General features: G+C 39.7%; 1 pseudogene; it reads left to right on the top strand.

The window, feature by feature from the left end:
- The first annotated feature begins 1,192 nt into the window (after positions 1-1,192).
- Positions 1,193-2,179, top strand: LOC122899267 (annotated as a pseudogene).
- The last annotated feature ends 8,562 nt before the right edge of the window (positions 2,180-10,741 follow it).

Raw genomic sequence — 10,741 nt, 5'->3', positions numbered from 1 at the left:
GGTTTCCAGTCTCTTCTTTAAAATGCTTCTGCTAAAAGAGATCTTCTCTAAGCACCATGTTATTTCACAGGTCAATAACACATCAGAGATACGATGTAAGGAGAGATACAACTAAGATTAATAAAGCTAATCTTTCACTTAAGGTTGAGAGAACATCAACAATAGATTTGTTCCTGTTTTAAAACATTCTGTCACTGCATTTGGAAATAGCAGATACTCCAGATTCTGGCATTCCGGCTAAAGTTCCAACTATGTGACCTAAGCTCTCTGGAACTCTCTATGCCTCAGTTTCTGCTTCTGTAAAAGAAGGGGTTCATGGTTATTGTGAAGAGTAATAGAACTAATAGTTTCAGTGAGCAGCATTGAAAGCACAAATCTTCAACATATGATGATGATGATGATGATGATGATGAAAACTTGGAACACAAAATGTGTTGCATATTAAATATTCAAGGGCAGTATCACTAATATTATTGTTATGTTTACTTACAAATTAATATTGTTAAACAATGTTGGGCACCTGGGTGGCTCAGATGGTTAAGTGTCTACATTCTGCTCAGGTCATGATCCCAGGGTCCTGAAATGGAGGCCTCCATTGGGTTCCTTGCTCTGTGGGGCATCTGTTTAACCCTTTGACCCTCCCTGATCTTGTGTTTTCTCTCTCACTGTCATTTTTAAATAAATAAATAAAATATTTTTAAAATCTTTTAATAAAAAAAATAAAATGAATAACTACAATGCATTTTAACTATGACAATGTCAATAACTCTGCTTATTGATGCTCTATTTACACTATATTAATGATCATAATATTACACTTAGAATTTGAGGAACAAAGAAACATTGGCATCATATAACAAGTGAGTTACAAGCTTTATCTTACTTCTCACAAGAACATGAACAGAAAGATCCTATCACCTATATTCTACAGAGAGTAAAAGTGAAGTTCACAAAGGTGAAGTACCTTTCTAAAAATGACCCGTCTATCAGGGGTTAGAACTCAGTATTGAACTAGTACTGAGCTGAGGTACTACTGATTGAAGAATCCACTGGCTAAACTAATTAGCTCTTGGCCTAGTCACCTTCATGAACAAATAGCTTAATCCTGCTCCTCTGAAACCTTTGTGCTTGTTGATGTCATTACTGTAGGTTAGACGAGCATTGATGATTCTGGAAAAAGATGTCTATGGAAATGGGGAATGGGACAACTGTCCAAGAATTCACCTTGGAGGGGTTTCCTGCCATTCAGCAGCTGGGAAAGGTCCTCTTCCAGGTGCACCTGCTGGCATACCTGGTGTCCATTGCAGGCAATGCGGTCATAGTCACCATCACCTGTGCTGACTCCAGGCTCCACACACCTATGTACTTGTTCCTCAGCATTTTCTCCTTCTTTGAGTGTTGTTTCATAAGTGCTGTTAATCCTAAGTTGCTTGTCATCTTTCTCTCAAGCAAACAAACCATTTCCTTTCCTGCCTGTTTCATACAAGCATTTGTCTTTGTATTTCTGGGTGCAGCAGGATTCCTCATCATAGTGATGATGTCTCTGGATCAGTACGTGGCTGTTAGCAATCCTCTGCATTATCTGACCATCATGAACCTGAAGATTTGCTTCCTCCTGTAACTGCCTGCTTTGCTTTGGACTTCCCTCTCATCACTGGTTTGCTAGTAAAAGTCTCCCAGTTATCCTTCTGTGGTCCCCATGTCATCCCCCACTTTTTCTGTTACATTGGCTCCCTGATTCTTCTCTTCTGTTCTGACACCAGGTCTGTTGAAATGTTGGCCTTTGTTCTCACTTCCTTTATCCTGTTGACATTCCTTATCATAACCATCATTGCATACAGCAACATAGTAGTCACAATCCTGCTATTTCCCTCAGCCAAGGAGAAACAGAAAGTTTCCTCCATCTGCTCCTAGCACCTCCTTGTCCTCTCTCTGATGTACTGCAGCTGTGTGTTCATATATATGAAATGAAAGCAAATGAACAGGTTGGACTCCAACAGGGAGGCTGCCCTTGTGAACATGGTGGTAAACCCACCTGTCATCTACACTCAACCCTGTCATCTACACTCTGCGGAACAAGCAGGTCCACCGGGTTCTGAGGGAGACAATGTGCAGAAAGAAAGAATTAAGATTAAAAAATTACATGACCTTGGTGTGGAAGTCTTCAGAAAAACATTGATCTTCATTCTGGCCAAACTAGCTTTCCAAAGAGTTAATCAGTGTCTCTGACCGCCGCACTTGATCAACACATTTTAGCAAAATAGAAATTCGTTTCTCAAGGTCTCATTTTAGTTGGGTCTGCATAATTGTCTTCTCCATAAATTTTCCACCTTTGGATGACAATGATTCATTGCAAAAATCCTTTACTGAATTGGTAGTCTTCCCTCTGATAAGAGATGTGCACTTATTTATATACTTTTATATACTTTTAGTTATATATATACTTTTTTTATATACTTTTATATTTTTTATATATATATAGTTATTTATATACTTTTTATTTCACTTCTTTCAAACCAATGATATGGCTGAACAGAATTAATAATGATTTGACAAAAATCATTTAGATAATTAATAGAAGGTTGTATATTATGCTGTGATACAGAGGGAAATGATGGAAATAGTACCAGTGCATTGGTCAACATTCATTCCCTCCATGCCTGGATTAGGGAAATAATGGTTATAGTACCCTTCACATTGGAATATGTATTGTTTGCATCAGGTGTGCTCTTAAATGTTGTTCTTAGACCTTAGCTTAGCTACATATGTATGCATTGTTCCCATGCTAGAGGAAAATAGGATTGCTCTCAGGTCCAGACCATTTTCTAAGGAGAAGGAAAAACCACAGCAACCCACGGTAGAGCAAAGCTCGTATTTCCTAAATTATTTATTTTAGCTTCAGCATAATGCACACTTATGATTAGTACTTATCCTAAGCTCTTACCACAGAATGGTTCTGTATACCAGCTGAAGGGTGTATTTTTTTAATATTGCTATAAATTCTGCCAAAGATTTAAGTAGGTGGAACTTAAGTTACTTGCTTTTCTAATTCATATTGTTAGGGGGGAAAATTGTTTTTCCTGATTACCTTGTATTGTCAACTGTAAGGTTATCTTCTGATTGACAATGTATTCTAAAATCAACATTCTCACGATCTCAATCCTTAAACCTTTGTATTTTTTACACCTATTTTTTCCAGCTAGGATTTGTCTATTTATTCATCAGAAGGAACATATCTAAAAAGGCTGAGACAATTTATTTTGTTTGTCTTTAACCCAAAAACCAGAGGTTAGATTATCTCAAATACATTTAGTGAAACATGTTCTATGCCATGATTAGGTCCAGTTTGCCCCCAAAAAATCATAGGTGATTCACTATACACATTGTATTAAAAGGAATTTGCAAAAGCCATGATAAGAGTAGGAAAGTGCATACAGACTCTGTTACAGGAATTAAAACAAAGAAAGTGATGTCTTAGGGAAGAAGAAATGGAATGGTATGCAAGGAGACCTGAGTAGACCCTGAATCCCATGCACTAGACAAGCTTGTTTTTGCCTTTGATTAACTGATCAACTTCCAAGAACACACAAGTCACCTTCCCCATAAAATATGGAGATTGAGCCAGATGACCTCTAGGGTCCCCTTGAAAATACTCATGGACATAGTAGCAAGATGCTGCAGGAACATGGAAATAATGTTCTTCCCTGAGAGCTGACCACTGAAGAGTGTATGAAAGTGGTTGAGATTCAGTAATGTGGGAATAAATCTAGGAATTGTGGTCAAACTACTAAAAAGAGTGTGAACCTCCCTAACTTTTAGTAATGATTGGATAATAATTTATTATACTTAAACAAATTAAATGCACTTTATAATACCTTGAGATGGAATATGGTTGAAGAGTGAGCCTGACAAACACAAAAATGAAGACTAGAAATCTAAAACTGAGTCTATAATCCAAGGCTGATTGTTACCAGCCATATATGGTACCAAGATAAGGACAAACTCTAAGAGATTAGTGTACTAGATTCTGGTGCCATAAAATGTTTTATTTTATTTCACTTTTATTTTCTCAAAATTTTTATTTATTTATTTAGCACAGAGAGTGAGAGAGAGAGATCAGAAGTAGGCAGAGGCGGAGAGAGACAAGATGGCGGGGAAGTAGGAGGAGGCGCTGTTTTAACCCGTACCCTAAAGTGAGCTGATTACCTACCAAAGAACTCTGATCACCCATGAAATCAGCCTGAGATCAGAATTATACACGTCTGGATCTCTACAGGGGCAGAAGACGCCAGTGGGCAGGTAAAGCGGAGTGGGAACATTGGGCTGATATCGGAAGATAAAAGGGGGAGGGAGCCACCAGAGGCGACCAATTGGAAAGTAATACCCCAATATGAGAGTACCCTGCATCTGGGGACCAGCATTAACTTGGTCCAGTTGAAAGCTCTCAAAAAAAGCAAAGGATCATTGGGGGGAAACTGTGGGAATCAAGGCGGTAGGGACAGGGGCTTAAATCCCCGGAACCTGGACAGCCACCGCTGGCATTGAACTAGAGAGAGTGTGGCAGAGAAACCAGGTCTTGATCCCTGAGCTGCCAGAGTGCCCAAGAACGCGTGGGGACCGGCTCCCGTGAGGGGCTGGGAGCCTCGCCAGATGGCAGAATGCTGTGCCATGCCATCAGAGCCTGAGACACGCACGTCCCACACCCTCCCCTGAGAGAAGTGCGTGCAGGCCCCAGCCTGGCGCTCTTAGACCCACACTGTGCTATCAGAGCCTGAGACATGCACGCCCAACACCCTCCTCTGGGAGGGGTGCGCACAGGCATCAGCCCAGTGCTCTTGGACCTGGAAAGACTAGGCACTCCCAGCCTTGGCCAGCAGGAAAATCTCAGTGTGTGATCGCTGCTTGGAACCTCTCTGGCAGTCTGGAGCTGCCCAGACAGCCACCACAGCCATGGTTTTAGGTACAAGCAGGAGATTCTGCATCTCCAGAGACCACAACTCAGAACCTGCTCTGCCAGCAGCTGAGGGGGAACATATGTGCTCTGCAGCACCATAGGGGAGCCGACTGAGGCTTCTCTCTGAGAGGGAGGTCGGAGTGTAGTTTACTTTCCTCTAAACCTCCAAAAACCATCAAAAGCTGTCAAGGCAAGAGAAAACAAAAGAACAAACATAAAAACCTCCAGAGAACAAAAGCCTGAAAACCCAGTTTCCTCAGAGACCACCCACTTGAGGGGGGCAGAAGAACTTAACTCAGGGAACATCATTGACTGAAAACCCACGCGGCAGGCCCCTCTCCCAGAAAACCAACCAGGGGAAAAAAAAAGAAAAGAAAAAAAAAAAAGAGACGACAAGACAACAACCACCACTACTTCATAGATACAACTTTTTTTTTCTTTTTCCAATTTATTTATTTTCAGAAAAACAGTATTCATTATTTTTTCACCACACCCAGTGCTCCATGCAAGCCGTGCCCTTTATAATACCCACCACCTGGTACCCCAACCTCCCACCACCCCCCCGCCGCTTCAAACCCCTCGGATTGTTTTTCAGAGTCCATAGTCTCTCATGGTTCACCTCCTCTTCCAATTTACCCAAAAGCACATACCCTCAACAATGTCCATAACCCTACTCCCCTTCTCCCAAACCCCCTCCCCCCAGCAACCCACAGTTTGTTTCGTGAGATTAAGAGTCACTTATGGTTTGTCTCCCTCCCTATCCCATCTTGTTTCATGGATTCTTTTCCTACCCACTTAAGCCCCCATGTTGCATCACCACTTCCTCATATCAGGGAGATCATATGATAGTTGTCTTTCTCCGCTTGACTTATTTCGCTAAGCATGATACATTCTAGTTCCATCCATGTTGTCGCAAATGGCAAGATTTCGTTTCTTTTGATGGCTGCATAGTATTCCATTGTGTATTATTTTTAACTCGTTCCCACTATTTTGGTTCATTTTTTATAGATAATTTTTTAACATATTTATCATCACAGTGAGATGTCCAGTACATCAAATTCCATAATAACCTTTTAACCTGAACTTTTGATACATATACCCGTGTTTTTCTTTTGCTTTTCTATTTTTCTTAAATTTTTTTAAATTTTAGTTTAGTTTAGTCTAGTTTATTTTTTTATTTTTATTTTCTAATATTCATATAGAGTTAAACTTCAGGGTAATGCCCTTTTCCCAATCAATGCTACCCCTGTAGGTAAACCAATTTTTAATCCCCCTTTATCTTTAATTCCCCTTTATCTTGAGTCCTTTAACAAAGTTATCAAGATACATCCAGGAAGAATCAAAATAACCTTCATTGCCCACACTGAAAATTTATAACCTATCTCCCATCTTTTCCTGATGCCAGTGTTTCTGTGTATTTGTGTTTGTCCTGATAGTATATAAATCTTATACTTGGGGTTCTTTTTGACGAGGTTCTTCCTTTTTTGCATATATATATTTATATATATTTTTATCTCTTGTCATATGCTTTGTCAGTCTTTTTGTTTGTCTGTTTGTGTTTGTATACTTCATACTTCTTACCTTGGGGTCCATTTGGACTGAGCCTTCTCTTTTATCTTCCCTTTTTTTCCTGTCTCTCTCTCTTTCTCTATATCCATTCAGTCATCTCTCACCAAAATGACTAGTAGGAGGAATGCCCAACAGAAGAAAAATACAGAGAATGAGCCTTCTGCAACAGAGCTAATGGCTATCTACATAGACAATATGTGGGAAAGGGAATTTGGGCTGACAATTATCCAGGCATAGCTAGGTTGGAGAAAGCCATGGATGACCAAATGGAATTGATTAGGGCAGAACTGAAAGCCACCAGGGATGATGTTCAAAATGCTCTCATGTTCACAATGTTAGGGCAGAACTGAAAGCCACCAGGGATGATGTTCAAAATGCTCTCAATGAGTTCCAATCTAATCTAAATTCTTTAAAAGCTAGGGTAACTGAAACAGAAGATAGAACTAGTGATCTGGAGGACAAACAGATAGAAATAATCAGGAGGATGCCTAGAACAAACAGCTTAGAAGCCACAAATACAGAATCAGGGAAATAAATGATGCCATAATACCTTCCAATGTCAGAATTATTGGAATCCCTAAAGGGGAGGAGAAAGAAAGAAGTCTAGAAGATATAGTGGAACAAGTTCTCCATGAAAATTTTCTGAATCTCATGAAGGAACCAGAGTTCAAGTACTAAAAGCAGAACAGTTTTCCCCCAAGATTATAGATTCTCGATAGTCCTCAAGACACCTAATAGTAAGAATGAAGAATTATAACTGTAGGCAGACTCTTGAACGCAGCTAGGACAAAGAAGCTCCTTACATACAGAGGAAAGCCTATCAGAATAATATCAGACCTGTACATAGAGACCTGGCAAGCCAGATAGGGCTGGCAAGATATATTCAGGGCACTGAATGAGAAGAACATGCAGCCAGGAATACTTTATCCAGCAAGAATGACATTCAAAATGGATGGAGAGATAAAGAGTTTCCAAGACTGGAAAGACTTAAAAGACTTTGCAACAACCAAGTCAACACTGTAGGAAATATTAAGGGGGGTTCTATAAAAGAGAAAAAATCCTAAAAAAAATCATTGAACAGAAATACAGAGACAATCATCAGAAAGAAAGACTTCAAAGGTAACACGATGTCAATAAAAATGTATCTATCAATAATCACTCTCAATGTGAATGGCCTAAATGTGCCCATAAAACTATACAGGGTTGCAGATTGGATAAAATGACAGGACCCATCCATATGTTGTCTACAAGAGACCCATTTTGAAACTAAGATACACCCAGAGTGAAAGAGATGGAGAAGCATCTTTCATGCCAATGGGCCTCAAAAGAAGGCCAGGTAGCGATTCTCGTATCAGATAAATTAGATTTTATCTAACTAAAGACTGTAGTCAGAGATACAGAAGGACACTACATAATCCTTAAAGGGACTATCCACCAAGATGATCTAACAATTGTAACTATCTAGGCCCCCAATAAGGGAGCAGCCAAATACATAAGAAAACTGCTAATCAAGATAAAGAGTCATATCGATATGAATACATTACTAGTAGGAGTTTTTAACAGGCCTCTCTCAGAAATAGACAGATCATTGAAGCAGAAAATCAATAAAGAAACAAGAGCGTTGAATGACACATTGGACCAGATGGACCTCATAGATATATACAGAACAATCCACCCTAAAACAACAGAATAGTCATTCTTCTCAAGTGCACATGGAACCTTCTCCAGAATAGACCACACACTGGGTCACAAAGATACATTCTACTGTATCTTTGGTTTCTACCTCATTGATCTCAGCTCTAATCTTGATGATTTCCCTTCTTATGTGTGGAGTTGGTTTGATTTGTTGTTGATTCTCCAGTTCTTTAAGGTGTAGAGACAGCTGGTGTATTCTGGATTTTTCATTTTTTTTGAGGGAGGCTTGGATGGCTATGTATTTCCCCCTTAGGACCGCCTTTGCTGTATCCCATAGGTTTTGGACCGAAGTGTCTTCATTCTCATTGCTTTCCATGAATTGTTTCAGTTCTTCTTTGATCTCCTGGTTGATACAAGCATTCTTAAGCCTCTTTAGCTTCCAGGTGTTTGAGTTCCTTCTGAACTTTTCCTTGTGATTGAGCTCCAGTTTCAAAGCATTGTGATCTGAGAATATGCAGGGAATAATCTCAGTCTTTTGGTATCCGTTGAGTCCTGATTTGTGACCCAGTATGTGATCTATTCTGGAGAAGGTTCCATGTGCATTTGAGAAGAATGAGTATTCTGTTGTTTTAGGGTGGAATGTTCTGTATATATCTATGAAGTCCATCTGGTCCAATGTGTCATTCAATGCTCTTGTTTCTTCATTGATTTTCTGCTTCGATGATCTGTCTATTTCTGAGAGAGGCATGTTAAGATCTCCTAGATTAGTGTATTCATATCAATATGACTCTTTATCTTGATTAACAGTTTTCTTAAGTAATTGGCTGCTCCCATATTGGGAGCATAGATATTTACAATTGTTAGATCATCTTGGTGGATAGTCCCTTTAAGGATTATGTAGTGTCCTTCTGTATCTCTGACTACAGTCTTTAGTTTAAAGTCTAATTTATCTGATATGAGAATCACTACCTCAGCCTTCTTTTGAGGCCCATTGGCATGAAAGATGCTTCTCCATCCCTTCACTTTCAATCTGCATGTATCTTTAGGTTCAAAATGGGTCTCTTGTAGACAACATATGGATGGGTCCTGTCGTTTTATCCTATCTGCAACCCTGTTCCATTTTATGGGCGCATTTAGGCCATTCACATTGAGAGTGATTATTGATAGATACATTTTTATTGACATCGAGTTACCTTTGAAGTCTTTCTTTCTGTAGGTTGTCTCTATATTTCTGTTCAATGCTATTCTTAGGATTTTTCCTCTTTTATAGAACCCACCTTAATATTTCCTGCAGTGTCGGCTTGGTGGTTGCATAGTCTTTTAAGCCTTGCCGGTCTTAGAAACTCTTTATCTCTCCATCCATTTTGAATGTCAGTCTTGCTGGATAAAGTATTCTTGGCTGCATATTTTTCTCATTTAGTGCCCTGAATATATCTTGCCAGGCTTTTCTGGCTTGCCAGATCTCTGTGGACAGGTCTGACGTTATTCTGATGGGCTTCCCTCTGTAAGTAAAGAGCCTCTTTGCCCTGGTGGCTTTCAAGAGATTATACCTACAATTATAATTCCCCAATTTGACTATCAGGTGTCATGATTTTTTTTGGAATGTATAATCTTGGGTGGAGACCGTTCAGCCTCTAGTACATGAGGGCTTGTTCCATTTGCGAGATTGGGAAAATTTTCATGAAGGACTTGTTCCACTATATCTTCTAGACTTCTTTCTTTCTTCTCCCCTTCAGGGATTCCAATAATTCTGACATTGAACGCTTCATGGCATCATTTATTTCCCTGATTCTGTTTTCGTGGTTTCTAAGCTGTTTGTTCCAGGCTTCCTCCTGATCCTTTCTCTCCATCTGTTTGTCTTCCAGATCACTAATTCTGTCTCAGTTACCCTAGCTTTGACAGAGTTTAGATTAGATTGGAACTCATTGAGAGCATTGTGGACCTCCTCCCTGGTAGCTTTAAGCTCCGCCCTAACATTGTGAACATCCTGTCTGGTTGCTTTCAGTTCGGCCCTAATCAATTCTGTTTGGTCATCCATGGCTTTCTCCAACCTAGCTATTGCCTGGATAATTGTTAGCCTGAATTCTCTTTCCGACATATTGTCTATGTTGATAGCCATTAGCTCTATTGCAGAAGATCCATCCTCTGTATTTTTCTTCTGTTGGGCATTCCTCCTCCTAGTCATTTTGGTGGGAGATGACTGAACAGATGTAGCTGGATGTATCAACTGTGGTGCAGTCAAGGTGCACCCTGGAACACTTCTGAGCAATCAGGATTCCCCACCCAAACGAGAGACAAAAGAAAAGAAAAAAAAAAGAGAGAGCGAGAGAGACAGGAAAGAAAGGGAAGATGAAAGAGAAGGTTCAGCCCAGATGGGCCCCAAGGTAAGATTTATGAAGTAGACAAACAAAAAGAGACAAAAAGATTGATACAAATATATGACAAGAGAAAAAAATATATATGCAAATAAAGGAAGAACCTCATCAAAAAGAACCCCAAGTGTAAGATTTATATGCTATCAGGACAAACACAGAAACACTGGTGGAAGAAGATGGGAGAGTTCTTATAAATTCTCAGTGTGTG

This window comes from Neovison vison, chromosome 2 (genome assembly GCF_020171115.1).
Source record: "Neovison vison isolate M4711 chromosome 2, ASM_NN_V1, whole genome shotgun sequence".
In the NCBI taxonomy this organism is placed as follows: Eukaryota; Metazoa; Chordata; class Mammalia; order Carnivora; family Mustelidae; genus Neogale; species Neogale vison.
Note: the sequence above shows the minus strand (reverse complement) of the source record. Positions and strands in the feature narration are given on the sequence as shown.